This window comes from Mandrillus leucophaeus, unplaced genomic scaffold (genome assembly GCF_000951045.1).
Source record: "Mandrillus leucophaeus isolate KB7577 unplaced genomic scaffold, Mleu.le_1.0 Scaffold1971, whole genome shotgun sequence".
Taxonomy (NCBI): domain Eukaryota; kingdom Metazoa; phylum Chordata; class Mammalia; order Primates; family Cercopithecidae; genus Mandrillus; species Mandrillus leucophaeus.
Window position 1 is genome coordinate 16,796 of NW_012102000.1, and position 9,078 is coordinate 25,873.

The window sequence follows — 9,078 nt, forward strand, 5'->3', positions numbered from 1 at the left end:
GAGCGGGGGACTTATAAATTTAGAGAAAATCACACCTGGTGCTCACATAGTGGCAAGAAGAGTATCTATTTTTATAGATTTACCTGGAAGACTCAGACTTCACAGGAAAATAAATAGTCAGAAAGGCCTTGCCTCAGGTGTGGGGAGTTAGCTCATACTATAAAAAGCAAAAATGAAAAGGATCAAGTTGTTTATAAGTATCTCAACTCTATTCTACAATAAAAATCAATAAGATAAGTAGAGCAATAGAAGATACTTTCAAAAATTAAATTGCACTTGTATAGATACAAGTTACAATGCCAGAGATGAAAGCTACACTGAGTAGATATGAGCATAGATTGATTTGCCATCATGAAAGAAAAGATTCACAAATTTCAGACACTAGAGAACTACGAGCAAACTCCCAGCAGGTAGTATATAAGTCCCCAAACAGATAGGAGGAGAGACAGAATAAAACATTTGAGGAAAAATTGGCTAAATATATTCTAAACTTAATGAAAGCTACAATCCCACAGATCCAGGCTGGAATCTGGCTGGAAGTGAAGAAATGAAAATACACAATTGTAATTTCTTATACCATCTATGATATTATATAATATTACTTGAAGGTGGGTTGTGATGAGGTAAATCCATACACTATAAATCCTAAAAAACCACTAAGACAGCAAAGCAAAGAGTTATACCTAATAACCAAATAAACTTATACCACAAAAAGATATGACTAAATCATGAAGAAATATAAAACTAGACCAATAACTAAAAAATGTTATACCTATATATACACATATAAAACTAAATCATAAAAATTACTAAACTAGTCTGAAGGAAGCAGATAAAGAACAAAAGCAAAACAAAGAAGATCTGGGACTAATAGAAATCAAACAGCATGATGACAGACAACTTTTATCATATCAATAATTACATAATAAATTAAACTGGTCTAAAAATCACTGTTCAAAGGCAGATTGTTAGAATGGATACAAAAGTAAGATCTATCTGTATAATGCCTATAATAAATAAACTTTGAATATAAAGACAAAAATTGGTTAAAGATGAAACAAGATATACCACACTACCACTTGACAAAAGAAAGTTGAGGAAGAGTGGTTGTATTAATACCAAAGTACATTTCATAGCAAAACTATTACCAGCAATAAACAAACTCATTTTATAGTGACAAAGGGTTCACTTAATCAAGAAAACATAACAGTCCTAAATATTTCTGTACATAATAACATAAATGCTTCAAAATACACGATACAAAAATAGAACTGCAAAAGAAATGGACAAATGCCCAAGTATAGTCTAAAATTTCTAAACCCCTTACTCAAGTGGTAGAATAATGAGGCAGAAAATCAGTAAGAATATGATAGACAACACCATTCTTCTGAAGTACTCAAAGACTATATTCTAGATCATATCTTAATAAAAGGATCAAGAAGGTTTTAAGTCATACAAAACATGTTACCTGACCCCAAAGCAATCAAATTAAAAATCAATAATAAAAATGTACCTGGAACAACTCAACCATTGCAAATTAAGTAACATACATCCAAATAACCCTGGACTGGTTCAAAAAATAATAAAAAGGAAAATTAGAAAGTATTTTGAACTAACTTCAAATGAAAGCACAACACATTAGATATTGTCAAATGTATCTACAACAGCACTTAAGTAAAAATTTTCGGCACGAATGTCTATATTAGAAGACTCTCAAATAAATAATTTTGACTTTTACCTTAAGAAACTAAAAAAAGAAGAAGAAGAAGAAGAAGAAAGCAAACTCAGTGGAAGCAGAGGACAGGAAATGATAAATATCTGTATTGGTTTGAATGTTTTTCTCCTTGCAATTTTCATACGCTAAAATCAAATCATAGAGATAGGAGTTTTTGGATGTAATTAGGTCACGAGGGCCAACCCTTCATAAATGGATTTAAGCTCTGATAGAAATAACCCCAGTAAGCCTCTTTAGCCTTTCTGCCATGTGAGGATACAGGGGAAAAGAATGTATCGATGAATCATGAAGTGGTACCTCTTCAGGCATCAAATCTGATGAGACCTTGATCTTGAACTGTGCAGCTTCCGAAATTGTGAGAATTCGATTTATGTTGCTGATAAGCTGCCAACTATAGATTTTTTAAATAATAGGCAAAGAGAACTAAAACATCAGAGATGGAACTAATAAAACACAAAAATGATAGAAAACTTGAACAATACCAAACACTTTGAGAGGATCAATAAAAGCAAAAGTCTACCTAGCCAAACTAGCGCTTGAAAAGAAAAAGCTACAAATTACCAACTTTGAAAATGAGTTAATGTGACATTATTTCAGATTCTACACATACTTAAAAATACAAGGTAATAATATAAAATTTATGTGAATAAACATGACAACTTAGAAAAGATTGACAAATTCATTGAAATGTGAAAATTACCATCTGATCTTTGACAAAACTGAAAAAAAGCAATGGGGAAAGAATTCCCTATTCAATAAATGGTGTTGAGAAACCTGGTTGGTCATATGCAGAAAACTGAAACTCGACCCCTTCCTTACACCTTATACAAAAATTAACTCAAGACGCATTAAAGACTAAAACGTAAGACCTAAAACCATAAAAAGCCTAGAAGACAACCTAGGCAATACCATTCAGGACATAGGCATGGGCAAAGACTTCATGACTAAAACACTAAAAGCAATGGCAACAAAAGCCAACATTGACAAATGGGACTAAATTAAACTAAAGAGCTTCGGCAAAAGAAACTAGCATCAAAATGAACAAGCAACCTACAGAATGGGAGAAAATTTTTGCAATCTACCCATCTGACACAGGGCTAATATCCAGAATCTACAAGAACTTAAACAAATTTACGAGAAAAAAAGAACCCCATCAAAAAGTGTGCAAAGGATATGAACAGACACTTCTCAAAAGAAGACATTCATGCAGCCAAGAGACACATGAAAAAATGCTCATCATCACTGGTCATCATAAAAATGCAAATCAAAACCACAATGAGATGCCATCTCACGCCAGTTGAATGGTGATCATTAAAAAGTCAGGAAACAACAGATGCTGGAGAGGATATGGAGAAATAGGAACACTTTTACACTGTTGGTGGGAGTGAAAATTAGTTCAACCATTGTGGAAGACAGTGTGGCGATTCCTCCAGGATCTAGGACTAGAAATACCATTTGACCCAGCAATCCCATAACTGGTTATATATCCAAAGGATTATAAATCATTCTACTATAAAGACAAATGCACACGTATGTTTATTGGGGCACTATTCACAATAGCAAAGACTTGGAACCAACCCAAATGTCCATCAATGATAGACTGGATAAAGAAAATGTGGCACATATATACCACAAAACACTATGCAGCCATAAAACAGAAAATGAATTCATGTCCTTTGTAGGGACATGTATGAAGCTGGAAACCATCATTCTCAGCAAACTAACACAAGAACAGAAAACCAAACACCACATATTCTCACTCATAAGTGGGAGATGAACAATGAGAACATACGGACACAGAGAGGGGAACATCACACACCAGGGCCTGTTGGGGGGTGAGGGGCTAGGGGAAGGGTAGCATTAGGAGAAATACCTAATGTAGAAAATGGTTTGATGGGTACAGCAAACTACCATGGAATGTGTATACATATGTAACAAACCTGCACATTCTGCACAGGTAACCTACAACTTAAAGTATAATATAAGAAAATCTTTTTAACTAGGAATGACAGTATACTGATTCTGGCAAAGGCTCAGAGGAAATATTTATGGAAAAGATCAAACTCTCTTTTGCAAATTATAAATGATGTCAATAACAGGAAAATAAAATCTAGTCAGTAGTCAAAAAAAAATACAATATCTGAAGAAAAAATAGATAGCCTGCATTGCCCTAAATACATAAAAGATTAAGTTACAGTTAAAAATCTTCCTAGAGTGAAAAGTCCAGGCCAAGATTCCTACACTGGTGAGTTCTACCAAATATTTTAGAAAAAAAAAAGAGATATAATTTTAAACAAACTCTACCCCTAAAATTAAAAATTATGATATAGTTTGGATATGTGTCCCCACCAAAACCTCCCATTGAAATGTAATCCCCAATGTTGGAAGTAAAGCTTCGTGAGAGGTGAATGCATCATGAGGGAAGATTTCTCACAATTTAGTACCATGCCTTTGGTGCTGTACTCATAATAGTGATTCTCATGAAAATTAGTCATTTAAATGTGCATGGCACCTCCCACCTCTCTCTCTTGCTCCTGCTCCAGCCATATGATGTGCAAATTCTTCTTCACGTTACACCATAATTGTAAGCTTCCACAGGCCTCCCCAGAAGCAGAGCCCCATGTTATGCTTCCTGTACAACCTGTAGAACTGTGAGCCAATGAAACCTATTTCCTCATAAATTACCCAATCTCATGTATTTATCTATAGCAATGCACAAATAGCTTAATGCAGAGTACATTTCAATTCAGTGTATAATGCTAGCATCACTCTAAATCAAAACCAGATGATATTGTTACAAACAAGAGAACTGCCTTATGAACATGCATGCAAAATTTCAACCAATTTGTGAAGTAACAATGATAACCTTAGAAAGATGAGTGTATAAACTGTGCTATAGTCATACAATGGAATATTACTAAGGACTAGAAAGAGATGAACTATCAAGCTATGAAAAGACTTAAATGCATATTTCCAAAAATGACATTATCCAGAAACCAAAATTATGGATAGAGTAAAAAGATTAGTGGTTGCCAAAAGATTGAGGAGCAAAGTCGTGTGTTGATACCCTGTGTTTTTTCAGCTTTCCGAACTTTTGGCTCATCTTTCTAATCTGAAAAGAGAGCCACTTCTTCTATTTAAGTTCACTTTCACTTGCTTGAGACCTGTCACCCTGGAGGGTGTGACTTTAACATATACTGAGGAATGCAATTTGTTTCTGAGTACTGCCAGGGGAGTCAGCCTCTGTATGATTCTTTTGGTTATACGTAAACTTAGTATGGTGGTTTTCCCAAATGCTAGTTCTCATGGCAGCATACTGGGCATGTGAGAAAGCCCTTGATTTGCTGCAGAAATGAGAAAGTGGAGATCTCAAGAAGCCTATATCATTTTCCTATCTGCACTTGAGTCAGCAAATTTTGTAATGGGGTGTGCAGTGCAACCTCCCAGCCAACAAATGGTGACCGTAGGTTAGAATATACTGTGGCAGAAGCAGGTAAGAATATGCTTTGTCATTGTCTTACTGGTAAGAACTCTTTGTTGCCTCAGGTTATTGACAGGTCTGTGTAATGCCCAGTGCCCTGAATTCTGTACTCAGCTCCAGAAAGAAAGATGAAGCTAAACAAAAGTACACTGACAAGCTGGACTGGACTGACAAAACTAGCCTGAAGTTTGGATACCCTAATAAGGAGCACAAGCACCAGTCAAGACAAGGGTCTCAGGAAAAGCTCTTAGTGAATTGCAAAGAGGCTCCCAGAGGAAAGAGAAAACGCAGCATCAGTTCTATGTCCTGAGTGGTCATGAATGGCTCTGCTTCCTTATCAAAACCCTGACATAAGACTCATAAAAAGCTTGTATGATTTTTTTTCTTCAAAAAAGCAGTCTCCTGTCTTCCTCTCCCCCCAAAAAACACACTATGTCTGATAGTTGCCATTTACCCAGATAAGTTTAGTTAAATATCAACCTTCATTTTCTTTCAGGAATTAATATTTTACTGTTACTTTCTTTGACTCAGCAAGATTTATGACTAGTTCATTTTCCAGGATAAATTATTCATCAATAAGATTCTTCAAAGATATGTATACTTTTATATCAATGAAATTTAGTCATTTAAAGTTTAAAGATGAATGAAACTATTGTGTCAATGAATGATACAGACATGGACTTTAAAACATTTTATTGAATATATATTTTTTTAAATTATAATGATATAGTCTCTTTCTAATGTGCCAATATATTAAGAATGTACTTGGGAAATTTTGGATAAATATATCAGAAATTTATATAAAAATAATAGTCATAAGTGACCTAATTTTTCACAAGTTTAAAAAAAGTCTAGGTTCAAACTGTATCAAAAATGTGCAGTCCCAGGTGTAACTATTTGCTTCATAAACAAAAACACTGAGTTTAAAATTTTTATGTGAAAAAGAAAAAAAGCAAAAAACACACAAGGAAAATTTTACAAACCATTTCATCATCTAGAGCTCATTTATCACATGGCATCTATGAATCTCACACATGGCTAACATATACTGGTTATAAATTATGAGAGCTTCTGAACTACAAGATACACTTCAGAATCACTTATATCATTAAATTACAAACATTCATCATACTCTTTAATTTATCTTATAATTGAGAAGGTACACAGTTACAATAAGAGTTTAGCTGAATGTAAAATTGATGTCTCATTAACGAAAGTGTAATGAATTCATGAGCATGGATGTGTATTAGGGAATAATAGTAAATAAAAATATTCATTTTTTTCCATACACATGTGGTGTAATTTTATGCCTACATTTTCGCAACCTCTCATTTATCCATCTGAATGTTTTTTCATCCCTTCATATAAGACGGCATATAAAACTCATAAAGAAAATAATGTATAAAAAATTTTCAATATTGAAATATTTATTCAAAAACTTGATTGCTAAATATTAATTAGTTATAACAATTTTTATTTGGAAATCAGTATAATATTTATTTAAAAATCAGTTTTAGTATTCAAGTAATAAATTTAGTTTTTGTTTCTAAAATTAGACTGATTTACCATGTTAGTCGCTAACAAATTTTTATTTTTTTATTTTTATTTTTTTTGAGATGGAGTCTCACTCTGTCACCCAGAGTGGAATGCAGTGGAGTGACCTCGGTTCACTGCAACCTCCGCCCCCTGGGTTCAAGCGATTCTCCTGCCTTAGCCTCTTGAGTAGCTGGGATTACAGGTGTGTGCTACCACACCCAGCTAATTTTTTTTATTTTTTATTTTTTTTTGTATTTTTAGTAGAGACGGGGTTTCACCATGTTGGCCAGGCTGGTCTTGAACTGCTGACCCCAAGTGATCGGCCCACCTCAGCTTCCCAAAGTGCTGGGATTACAGGCATGAGCCACCGTGCCCAGTCATCTAACAGATTATTATGGAGCAGCAATTTTACTAAAAAAGTCAATGGATTCATATTCAAATTTAAATAATATCAACAAAACATGTCTCTATGAATCCTGAAAGTAATAGAAAAGAGTAATGAGTCACTGTGGTAGACGCCAAATCTAGTAATCCCTGCTTCCTCCAATACCGTCCAGAGCACACATAATCTAACCTTCTGCAGTGCAAACATTCCAAATGCATCTGAAGTGAGTTCACTCAAGTTTCCTTCTCAGAAACTTCAAAATTACCTACTTAGCTTCTCCTCCCCTCCCCTTTCATGCCTCACAATTGCTATTCTTTAGCAAAAATAATCTCCAGATCTGTAGTTTTGATTCTTTCCCTTCAACGCTTTTAAAAATAAATTTTCCTACCACTTTCTTTCTCTTGTTCAGAAGTAATATTGGGCATCTATAAATTCTGTTGTTGTTTTTAACCTCTTTCTTCGCTTCTGACTAAAAACATACTGAGAAACAAAATCAAAATAATGCTTGCCCTTGACTCTGTTATGTCTTGACATTCTATCCAATTGCTCTTCTTCCAAATTACTTCAATGAAAACTCTATACCTTTGCTACTCAGTGCATGGTCCAAGAACCACCATCATCAGTATCACCTGAGAATTTATTAAAATTGCACAACCTCAAGTCTATTGAATCAGAATGTGCATTGTTAACAAGATATGTAGCTCATTTATTAAAGTATGAAAACTTCTGGACCATACTGAAAAAATATATACATGTGTGGCTGCCCATATATGCTTTTATTCACCAATAATAGATGAAACATAGCTTCGCACAGTCAGATAATTCCATCCCTAATGTCTTCCACAAGCGCGTAAGTAAAGATGGAAATTTTTTTTATTGTTATTATACTTTAAGTTCTAGGGTACATGTGCACAACATGCAGATGTGTTACATATGTATACATGTGCCATGTTGGTGTGGTGCACCCATTAACTCATCATTTACATTATGTATTTTTATTAATGCTATCACTCCCCCCTTCCTCCACCCCATGACAGGCCCTAGTGTGTGATGTTCCGCACCCTGTATCCAAGTGTTCTCATATTTCAATTCCCACTTATGAGTGAGAACATACAGTGTTTGGTTTTCTGTCCTTGTGATAGTTTGCTCATACTGATGGTTTCCAGCTTCATCCATGTCCCTACAAAGGACATGAACTCATCCTTTTTATATGGTTGCATAGTATTCTATGATGTATATGTGCCACATTTTCTTAATTCAGTCTATCATTGATGGACATTTGGGTTGGTTCCAAGTCTTTGCTATTGTGAATAGTGCCCCAATAAACGTACATGTGCATGTGTCTTTATAGTAGTATGATTTATAATCCTTTGGATATATAACCAGTAATGGGATTGCTGGGTCAAATGGTATTTCTAGTCCTAGATCCTTGAGAAATCGCCACACTGTTTTCCACAATGGTTGAACTAATTGACACTCCCACCAACAGTGTAAAAGTGTTCCTGTTTCTCCATATCCTCTCCAGCACCTGTTGTTTCCTGACTTTTTAATGATTACCATTCTAACTGGTGTGAGAAGGTATCTCATTGTGATTTTGATTTGCATTTCTCTGATGGCCAGTGGTGATGAGCATTTTTTCATGTGTCTGTTGGCTGCATAAATGTCTTCTTTTGAGAACTGTCTGTTCACATCTTTTGTCCACTTTTTGATGGGGTTGTCTGATTTTTTCTTGTAAACTTGTTTAAGTTATTTGTAGATTCCAGATAGTAGCCCTTTGTCAGATGGGTAGATTGCAAAAATTTTCTCCCATTCTGTAGGTTTCCTGTCCACTCTGATGGAAGCTTCTTTTGCTGTGCAGAAGCTCTTTAATTAGATCACATTTGTCCATTTTGGCTTTTGTTGCCATTGCTTTTGGTGTTTTAGTCATGAAGTCTTTGCCCA